This window comes from Colias eurytheme, chromosome 20 (genome assembly GCF_061535395.1).
Source record: "Colias eurytheme isolate Ceu_HAF_F1 chromosome 20, ilColEury1 Martin Lab GWU primary, whole genome shotgun sequence".
Lineage (NCBI taxonomy): Eukaryota > Metazoa > Arthropoda > Insecta > Lepidoptera > Pieridae > Colias > Colias eurytheme.
In genome coordinates this window covers 7892296-7901200 of record NC_142999.1, presented here as the reverse complement: position 1 = coordinate 7901200, position 8905 = coordinate 7892296, and the positions used below count along the sequence as shown (strand labels likewise).

Below are 8905 nucleotides of genomic sequence, written 5' to 3'. Positions count from 1 at the left end.
CATACGTTTATTTATATATTATTTTTCATACAAGTAAGTATAATATTAATTCGTTTAGCAATGCAATCTAATTAGTTTTGTCGTATTAGTATTATTTAGTAAGGCAGATACAACTAGGTGAGTAAGCGATAATATTTGATAAGATAATTGAAATCTCTATTTTAAATTCATCTGTTTATATCTTGTTTATAATATTACTAGGTTTCCGCCCGCGGTTCCCCCTCGCAGTCAAAGAAAAACCCGCATAGTTCTCGTTCCTGTGGGATTTCCGGGATTGTGTCATTTTCCCGGGATAAAAAGTAGCCTATGTCCATTCTCGGGTACCAATATATCTCCATACCAAATTTCATGAAAATTGATTCAGTAGTTTAGGCGTGATTGAGTAACAGACAGACAGACAGAGTTACTTTCGCATTTATAATATCAGTATGGATATAACAGAGCAGGTTGAATCCATATACATTTAATTATATTCAATGACCATAAAGCATCCTGTGTTAGCGATAAATGTTTTACGATAGAACAGAAATCGTAAATATAATGTATTCAAGTTTGATGGGTTACGCGACAATGCATATGAATGAATGGGAATAAGGAACTGTACACGCGACTTCAGAATTGAGTCGTATTATATTTTGAGTGCATGTGTATTTTATATAGTTGTAGGTGTATGTTTGTATGTGTAAGATTCCTCGTTCTAGGGTAACTTCTAAGTGTTCTTCTAACTTCTAAGTTCTAGAGGTATAGATTCATATTATTTGGTATTTTTCGCATGTTATACCTCAAAAAAGGACATTATACCAACTTACTACTAAATAGTTATCACAATAAACTGTTTTTTTCATCATAGTTGTCAACATAGTTTCACCATAGTAGTATAAACTGTTAGACTGTACTTGGTAATTGCAACCTGTTGGAAGCAGAATAGCAATGAAAAATGTTTCAAAAACGTGAAAAAAAGCTTTTAATGTTTCCTTACGTGCGCTCTAATAAACGGATATGTAGATACTAATTGCTATATTTTTTATTTTCACAGATTTTCAATGCGCCAAGGATTGAGATACGAACGTGATACATTTTCGTAAAATAGATGATCAGGAACAAATGAATATAATCAAAGTCAAGACGTTCAAGGACACCCAAATGACGAAGATTGTCTGATCCAGCAAGTGCTCTCGTAACTCAAGACAATTGAGCCAATTTATTCGCCTCTTGTATTACTCTCTAGGCTTTTTATTTCCCCAATCAAAGGTCCGAGTGGGAGGGAATGAGATAATGAATTCTTCACTTTCATTAGGGGTTTGGAAATTTTTGGTATGTTATTGCTCTGTGTATAGATATAGTTTAAGGTACCGGTCCTTTGTTGATAGTATTGCAATTTCACGTCATTTTATAAGAAAATATTCAATGATATTATTTTATGGAAAACTGAGCTTACTAATTCAAAGTACTTCAACTAACTATATTTCTTATTTATAAATTATAACATTTACATACATATTTACACCACACAAGGGAGCTAACTTAAAGCTTAAAAGCAGTAGGTAACTTAAAACTGTAAAGATACCTACAATCTACCTACACAAATGTACCTATCTGATAAAAAAAAATATAAATCCTTTTTTTCACGAAACTGAATCAAACCTACCAAATTAACCACTGCACCAACAGGGTTGTCAAAAGTCAATCTATATAAAAAAAGATCCTCCTCATCTCGCAAGCTCAAATCTCAAGGGTGGCAAGTCACGGGGGCGCATTCCACAGATTATAGCGATGTTGCCTTCATGAGCCGTTTAGTACTTGATACATGGACATAGAGATACTGGATTTGGTATAAAATTAGTACTAAATAAAAGTATTTTCATGTGGCGTTGAGTACTTGGCTTTTTTTTATTTATAGTATCGTTTAAGGAATAAACATTATTGACACACATTTTTTTTTACAGACGACCTGGTCCGAGTGGCAGGGAGCCGCTGGATGCAGGCCGCCGGTGACCGGTCATACTGGAAATCCTTGAGGGGGGCCTTTGTCCAGCAGTGGACGTCCCACGGCTGAAACGACGACGACGACGATTTCTAACTTTGATTTTCGTATTGACATCTAGATACAAATACCTCTAAAATTGACGCTTATTTATTAAGTGAGTAAAACCTTCATTTTTTTTTCACAAAAGCGAAAATCAAATACAAGTACCATAACAAGTTTTAATAACTAATGGTTCATATATTTCAAAATCAAAATTTAAAACATTAGCCATTATTGCATAAACAAATTTGCTACGCTTGTTATTAACATCACCAATGATCCCTTCCAGTACTCTAAATCTCGAACACGTTTTTAGCATTAGCCGAAGCCCTGCGGGTGTTTGCAATTTGCTTCAATAATGCGGCTTGTCCCCACTTACTGTCTCACAAAATTTATCGGGTTACTCAAGTGCTATCCTGCTTGGTACGTGATTCTATATACGTATACTCATAAATATTGCATTGGTTACCGTTACTTGAAACGTAATTAGGTACCAACATTGAGAAGTACTCGAAATTTTTATTTACTGATTTTGTTAGCTTTTTGTTAGCTTTTATACGAAATTATTGGGGTAAAATTTGTATTTGCACAAAATATAAATTTCGATAAATGTAAACAATAGATTCAACTATGCTCATAAGCTTTGATGAAACTGTCTATTTGTCTATCCAAATCACGGGCATACGACTTTTGAAAAGGGCTTTAAATATCTACAAAGACTTAAAAAGCTACCATTACATTTTGTAAGAGCAAAACAATAAAGCAACAAACTAAGCAATTAATCAAATATTATATGAAAAAGCAGTTAATCAAATAAATTCATTCAGTATATAAAATAATATCAAACTGATAAGAAATGTTTTTATCTGTTCGTTTTTCTCTAAACTAATTAATAATTATTAAGAACTTAAATGATGTGGTGAAGCAGACACAGGTGTCATCATAGAATAGTGTAAAACAAACTGCATTTATAACTAATGTTTAAATGATTACACGCTGCATACAGCCAATTACTTTTTAAATCACACCCTCAATTTTACCTTAATTAGCATCTATTTACAATGCATTTTGAACCTTAAAATCATAGATTCATGTTCCATATTCAATGAGTAATTCATATGAATAAGTATGATGACTCTATTTCGTGTTCACGTTAAACAAAATTATTTTCAAAGTAACTTGAACGAATCATTAAATTATAAATAACTTCTGTATGAGGTATCAATAAAGTTTAATTAAGAAGTGTTTTACAGATAATGTATGAACTTTTAATCGTTGATTGAGAAACCATTACGTACCGGGGGAAAAATATAAGTTGTAAACAACTCAATTCTATAAGGGCTGATTTTTCAATCCTTGGTTAAAACTTATTCGTTCAATAACGTATTAAACTACCATTTCAAAAATGTATTCTAATTACTTGCATTTGATAGTTTACAGGTGACATTTTATTATTATCGTGTATTTATTTTTGTTCTTTATTGGACGGATAAGTTTTAACCAAGGATTGAAAAATTAGCCCTAAATCTATTATATACATATTATCCTTTACCACCTTTACTCGCAAAAATAAATTGTCTGTCATCGAGAGCTTAATATTCTTCAATAGCAAAAGCTTTTCATTTCCTTTTAATTCCCTTTGTAACGGAAAAATACATACGTACGTACATACCTACTTAGCCAAAATTTTCCACGCAAAGCGCAGGCTTAAAACTAGTTAAAAGTATTAAATGAAAACGTAAGCAAATTAAGGTTTGCATGAAGAACAATAAAAAACGTTCATCCCAACTATGTGCCGTAATTAATACGTACGTGAAACTAACAAGATTTCTGTGTAGCGTTGCGAACAATTCACTTAAGGCTTTGTCAGATAGGACGCGTATTTTAGCGCTGCGTAGTAGCGCTACAGCGTCCTGTTTTAACGTCGCGCGAGGCTTCGTCAAACAGAACGCATTAGCGCGCGTTAGGACACAGCAATTGATATTATTAAAGCTGCATGTTGTTTACATAATAATTACTTACGATCAAAACAAGGTACAGCGATATTAACTCCGGAGTCGGAAGAATTTTTTACTTACCAGTTTCATTAATTTCTTCTCCGATTTGTGCCCACAATTTTGCCTTCATTGATATATCTTTATAGTTTATATGAACTATCCTTCGTATTATATAAGCATGGCTATTTTCTAACCAATTCTATCAAATTTTCGGTCATTATGCAGTATTTTATTATTATTTTACGCCTATTAACTCCGACGCTAAAATAAAATTTGTAAAAAAATACAACACCCGACGTTAAAGCGTCCTAACGCTGCGACAGAGCGTTGCGTACTTCTAGCGCCGGCGCTCTGTTTGACGGTATTCTACGATGGTAGTAGAACACACCTTAGCGTCATATCGCGGCGTCAACTTAACGCTCTGACGCGCGCTAAGTACGCGTCCTGTCTGACAAAGCCTTTATTTTCAGATAGTTGAAAACATAGTTTGTTCCCTCAATTCGTTTAGGGGAAGCTAGTATACAGCTAACTATATTACTTTGCACATTTAATTTAGAAATTGATTGTTATGTACGTACATTTCTTGTTATCTACGAATGCTAATTTTAATTAAAATATGTAACACTTTTATACCGTGTAAACTTATATCTAGATCGACACCAAAAATAGCGTCTCTCCTCTTACAGTTATTATTAGACTGATTTTGGTGGCATTTATTAATTGTACCAGTTTAATTTTCTTATTAATTTAGTGCAAATGTACATTCATGTAAGTCCTTTTATATCAGCGCATCGCAATAATTAACAACTGGATTACATGCAAAACTCTCTAATTTTAAACGATTGTTGATCACTATACTAAATTAAAAACCAATGTAGCAAAAATGATATTCGCAAACGTGCTGCGTCATCGCACGAGAAGCGAATGCAATCAGCTAGTTCCACTAGTTTTAATTAAAGGGAGGACAAAAGGGGGAGGTAATGGAAGCCTAATTCACTTAGAGCGTCATCAGGGAATGATTGGTTTGATGACTGGAGGAAAGTGCCGGCAATAATCCCCTTAGTCTGCAGGAAAAAATAGATTTCGATAGGCTTATATGCTTTGAATGTTAAATGCTTTGGGAACTTTAAATGATGGCGGGCTATGAATTGACTGGTTAGGTATGATTGGACGATTATCAGGTTTAAATGTAATGCTATAGTCTCTCTAAAGGTATACGTTTCTAACAAAATATAATATCGTAAACATAACTTTGAGAATATCCGGATATTGTAAAAACATTCTGATTAGTTCCTACTAAGTCAATTTAATGAATTAATTTAATTTGAATGAAATGTTTTTATTTCAATTTGTTTCGTAGACGTTACAATTATTTTCAGAATATTAACAAAATAATATGAATCAGTCGTTTAATTAAATCACATAAATTTATATAGACTTATTGTATGTTAACAAATGTGCTGTTATTATGTTAAGCTCTTATTTCTATTTATCTGAAAATATTTACAAAACAATATTAACTAGGTTTCAATCATAATAATTTGTGTTATATTTCTGGTATCTTAGCAAATGTTTTTATAAACGAATAAATACAAAAAAGCCATAAGAAGATTTAGCTTTTGTTATTCTTAATATGTTCTAATAATATGTATATTATCTGGAATACATATTAATCTGGAACAAGGTCGTTAGTGCACATTGTAGTTCCTAACTAATGGATAACCAGTGATTTGCATCAGCCACTGTTGTGTTCTGCGTAATTTATTACACTGAGTGACTTAATCTGTTATAGTTTCATTTAATTTAGCTAACTATTTTACTATTTGCTACCTGCAGCTCTTTCCGCGTAGTCAAAGGGAATATACATAAAAGTGTCGTCTATAAGAATTAATAAAACGAGAGTTTATTCAAAAACGAAACATGATGGAACAACAAACAAATTGTCACTGCTACAGATAAGGCAATTTGTAGGTAGATATTCATTGATAAGGTTTAAATTGCGCATCCTACTTCCTATCCTACTACTTAATATTATAAATGTGAAAGTTTGTGAGGATGGATGTTTGTTACTCTTTCACACAAATTCTACTGAACCGATTACAACTAAATTTAGCATACGTATAGAGGGTAACTTGGATTGGGTTTATCCCGGAAATCCCACGGGAACGGGAACTATGCGGGGTTTTTCTTTAAAACGCGGGCGAAGCCGCGGGCGGAAAGCTAGTAATAAATATTTTTTCTTTTACTCGTTTTATTTTGGATTAAATTTAATTAATGTATGATATAGGTATATGTACTCTACATTAATCGAACATAAACTTTCGTGGTTGCGTGTTGAGGTATTGAACAGATGCTATCTGCATCTGTTTCACTAATCGACATCTAAAGTAAAGATTTACATATAACAGAGTAAATTAAATACATCATCATCAGCCCATATATGTTCCCACTGCTGGGACACGGGCCTCCTATGAGGGTACAGGCCATAATCCACCACGCTGGCCAAGTGCGGGTTGGCGGATAAACTAAAATAAAAACTAAATACATAACATTCTGAATTCTACATTTCTTAAGTGGTTGAAATCACCTTAACGACATGCAACAATATTTTTGTATAAAACTAGCTGCGCTCCGCGGTTTCACCCGCATTGCTCCGCTCCTGTTGGTATCAGCGTGATGATATACTTATAGCCTTCCTCGATAACTGGGCTATCTAACACCGAAAGAATTTTTCAAATCGGACCATTAGTTCCTGAGATTAGCGCGTTAAAACAAACAAACTCTTCAGCTTTATAATATTAGTGTAATAACACGACTATACTTTAATTATCCAATCCAAAATATTATACAGTACTATCAAGTCTATGTATTTTGACACATACATACAAAGTTGCCCCATCCATGGTCCACTTGACAGCAATTATCCGCTGATGGGCGCGGTGCAAACTAATTCCAATGTGTACGTAATGTAATTGAATGCTAAGTGCTGATTGTTTCAAAATTGTTTACAATAAGTGTATGAGAATAATATTGCATACACTTGCAAACAATTTTCTGAACGTGTAGGTATGTGTACTCAAATCTATGTGAAACATCTAACACTACCTGAAATTTTATTTTTAATTGAACTGTATTCAGACATCCATTTATAACAATTGTTCAAGTAAATATGAACATTTTATTATTTTTACAATTGCAAAAGTCCCGACTATTGAGTGTAAATCGTAAAGACCATTACTATTTTGTCTTATTCTTCTGAATTCTAGTTATTAACAGTAAAAACTACTTCTTTAGTTATATTTGTTACACAAAATGTTATTCTTTACAAAGAATGTTACTTTTACTTTCCTGCCCAAAATATATTTTAATTCAAATCTAAGAAAAGTGAATACAACCTCAGCTAGAAATATTTGTGTTAATCCACACAAATAAGAATAATTTCTTATCTTGTTAATTAACAACATTTTCTCAAAAAGAACAGAATATTCCTCTAATCTCCAAACATTGTATCCACTAGATATATCAGTGCACGTGGCAGTGTTGTGAGAAATCAACCATTTTACTGTCCTTTGTCTTCTTAAATTGTCCAAGTAAGACAACTAGTCGGCAAGTAGGTATTTCCTGTACGGAGTTTGCATTAGATCTTGTTTAGCAATATTTGACTAGCTATGGTAAAAAATTACATGGTAAATGTTGAAAGAAGAAACGAATTATTGTAAATGTAGTTTGTTTACGAATTCCAACAATAAAATTATATATTAGTATAACACATGATATTATGCAAGCGAGTAAATAAATTTCTTCCGTTTTTATTTGATGTTTCTTATCAGCTGTACTTAATGTAACATTCTTTGGGGAGGCATTTATAACTGACAAGAGCCTTAATTGCAATGTATTTTAACAAAACTAATCTCAATATTATTGTTTATAGCAAATGCACTATCCGTACCCTAACTAGCACTTGTACCGCGGACGCTGTCAGTATCAGATTTTTGCAAAGCTCGTAAAGCGAGGTACAAACAGTCGTCCAGAGAAATGGGGTGGAAGCGAGAAATGTTTACTCACCAACTGCAATAACCCTGTTAATCTATCTGGTTGGTTTGTTAGAACATTCTGGAATCCAAAGGAATATATCTAAGAATGGAAATTGTGTAAGTAACTATGGTAAGTTATAGTATAGGCAATGGCAAAGGCGAACCCGCATCCTTTCGCGCCGTTCCATTCATGTTGCACTTTGGTACGTAGAACTTAACATGCTTATATTAATTGAATGATTAACATAGTTGAACTCATAGATGAATTTAATTTTAAAATTGCTTACGAAGAATCGTTTTAAATATTTTAGCAGGCATTAATAATTATAGTCTATCAGTATTTAAAGCTGTCTAGATGTAGTCAGGATGGCCGAGCGGTCTAAGGCGCTGCGTTCAGGTCGCAGTCCACTCTGTGGGCGTGGGTTCGAATCCCACTTCTGACAATATTACTTTTTACTATTTTCTCTAAAATAACATTTGTAATTAACATAATCATGCAATCCCTGTACTATGTTATGACTTGATGTATACAAATTGTTTATTAATAAAAAATGATAAGTATTTATACTTTAAACAGCTTAAACCGTTAAGGATTTGGAAATGGCAGTAATTCATTATTTTAAGTTCTTATTATTATAAGTTCCTCTGTAAACGGCTTCATTTCAATTACTACAATTAAATAAGAATTAATTACAAGCATCATTTGCTCTCCTTAACATTAGCTAGCTATTTAACCGAAAATTATAGCAAATTGCGTTCTACCTATACATTATTTATATTATAAATATATACAGCTACTAGAACATTCTCAAGTGGGAGGGACGTGCCACAATGATAAACTGCCTCTT

General features: G+C 32.9%; 1 non-coding gene across 1 annotated transcript; it reads left to right on the top strand.

Moving 5' to 3' along the window:
* The first annotated feature begins 8417 nt into the window (after positions 1-8417).
* TRNAL-CAG (transfer RNA leucine (anticodon CAG)) lies at positions 8418-8500 on the top strand. Its single transcript has one exon. It is a non-coding gene; the product is annotated as a tRNA-Leu (tRNA).
* Positions 8501-8905: the final 405 nt, after the last annotated feature.